The sequence below is a fragment of the Tupaia chinensis genome, unplaced genomic scaffold (genome assembly GCF_000334495.1).
Source record: "Tupaia chinensis unplaced genomic scaffold, TupChi_1.0 Scaffold000627_1, whole genome shotgun sequence".
In the NCBI taxonomy this organism is placed as follows: Eukaryota; Metazoa; Chordata; class Mammalia; order Scandentia; family Tupaiidae; genus Tupaia; species Tupaia belangeri.
Genome location: NW_006160147.1, coordinates 8686620 through 8689028, shown reverse-complemented (window position 1 = coordinate 8689028; position 2409 = coordinate 8686620). Strand labels below are relative to the sequence as shown.

Sequence of the window (2409 nt, the reverse complement as noted above, 5' to 3'; positions counted from 1 at the left end):
GGGTCTTCACCCCACCTTCCACCCACAGGCTCAGCCAGCCAGGACCACTGGATCATACATGGGGTGCTCACGGAGATCCCCAGAGAACAACCTGGGACATTCCCATGTGGGTCCTGCTGCATTACTCCCCCAGGATATTTTAAATACATGTTTGCTACTTCCAAATCTGCCCCAGTATTATGCATCAGTTATGTAACACTGCATAAAACATATGGGATAGTTTTTTTTTGTTTTTGTTTTTGTTTTTGAGAGGTTTTCGCTATAGGGCGTGTGCACTCGCCAGACAGAGAGAGAGAGACAGAGAGACAGAAAGCAAGAAATCACCCCCCAGGGGGGATGGCCACGCCGCAATCCCTTCTCCTCCATTCTCCTCTTGGGATCTTAGGCACGCATGCACACGCGCCCAGCGTGAGTTTAAGCCACCGGGTCCAGGACTCGAACCACGGTCAACTACATGGGAGTCCAGCGACATAGCCATTACACTAACTGCTGGTCCCACATATGGGATACTTATACAACCCCAAAGTATAGTGGCTTAAAACAACAAAGATGTGCCCTTTCTCATGATTCTGTGTGTGATGATAATCTAGCAGTTCCACTGATGTCAGCCCTGGGGTCACTCACATGACTATAGTTATCACCAGCTCAACAGGAACTGAAGGAGCCCCAATAGCCTTGCACACATGTCTGGTATTTGGGGTCACTGACACTAGGCATCCTGCTTCTCCTCCCCGTGGGTGCTCTTTCTCAATGACTCTTTATTACATCATTAAAGTGTCACAAAGGTTGTCATCAGATACTGGGTTTTCAGAAAAAGCCATGACACTTTTCCTATGCTTTCCTATGCAAAAATGCATCTGTCTTTTCTGACGATCCAAAATAGTTTATTTATTTAAAACAATTATGTTCCCAAGTCAGAATTTTTTAATGACTGAGATCCTGATTGCCCTCTGCTCTAACTCCAGCCAGTTTGTGAATTCCTGTTACGATGACCAACTTGATCATTTCCAGTAACATCACATAGTTTGGAAATGGCCTGTCCCCCAAAGGTTCATGTGTTAGGAGTTGGTTTTATTGTAAAGGTGTTAAGTGAAAACGTAATCCCTTCATGATGTCCCAGGATGGGGCCTTTGGGTGTGATAAACTCATTAGTGTAGGGCCCTTCTGATGGGATTCTGGTGGGTATATAAGCAAAGAGCATGAGACCGGAAGGCAGAGAGAGAAATCATGATAGAGATGACACTCTGCCCAAAGTTCTATCTTCTGTCATTCTGTGATGTCTTTGGACTATCCAGTCATCAGAATTTTGAACCAACAAACCTCTGTCTGTTTGTTTGTTTGTTTGTTTCTTTCTTTCTTTCTTTCTTTTCTTTCTTCCTTTCTTTCTTTTTTTCTTTTTTTTTTTTTTTAAAAATCAGAGCATTTCTTTCTTTGTTTCTTTTTTTTTTTTTGGAGAGTTTTTTTGCTATAGGGCGTGTGCACTCGCCAGACAGACAGAGAGAGACATAGAGATAGAAAGCGAGAAATCACCCCCCGGGGGGATGGTCATGCTGCAATCCCTTCTCCTCCATTCTCCTCCCGGGATCTTGGGCACGCACGCACATGCACCCGGCGTGAGTTTTAAGCCACTGGGTTTGGGACACGAACTGCGGTCGACTACGTGGGAGTCCAGCGACATAGCCATTACGCTAACTGCTGGTTCCCCAAACCTCTCTTTCTTTATAAATCACCCAGTCTCAGTTATTTTGGTGAACAATGCAATCATGTTCCGAGACACAGTAGAAGGCAGAGAAACTGTTCCTCAGCAGTTCTGATTAGAATCCTTTCTTTCCCTTCAACTGAGCCTAAGTCTGCCCCCCTTTATATCCAAAATTTTGCAGCTAATAGTAGTCGGCCTTTCAAATCTAAAGGACGGGAGGTTGAATAATCTCATATGGTTTAGAGGATGGCTCTGGAGTCAGAATGCCCAAGTGTGAATCTCAGCTTTGTCACTTTCTAGCTGTGTGACCTAGGACACATGCATAACCTCTCCGTGCCTCGATTTCCTGGTGTGTAACAGAGATAGCAGCCCTCAGAGGGCTGCTGTGAAGATTAGCACATACAGCAACAGCAAGTGCCTTGGGCATAGGAAGATCTGAAAAGCTTATTCTTGTTGCTTTCAGTGTTACTGCTACTATTAAGTACAAAAATAAGGCTTAATTATTCAGTCCAATAATACTCCTTCAAATGTCTGAAGATAATTAGAACCATGTACTCCATCTAAGCCCTCTTCCAGAACCAACATCCATGATTCCTTCAATGCTTTGGTTCCCAGATCCTTAACCATCTAGTCCCTAGTACGGGGACTACATGTATGTTAGCTGTCACATCATAGCACCGGTGCCACCTGTCCAGGCAGCTGTCCTGTTC

The 2409-nt window shown here is 44.6% G+C and overlaps 1 protein-coding gene across 1 annotated transcript in view; it reads right to left on the bottom strand.

Annotated features, from left to right (window-relative positions):
- The window catches only part of HHAT (hedgehog acyltransferase), a 204951-nt gene extending 204183 nt beyond the window's left edge, over positions 1 to 768 (bottom strand). The window contains exon 1 of the mRNA XM_006159340.3: positions 625 to 768. The gene's annotated coding sequence lies outside the window, so the exon portion shown is untranslated. The remainder of the gene's footprint in view (positions 1 to 624) is intronic.
- Between the last annotated feature and the right edge of the window lie 1641 nt (positions 769 to 2409).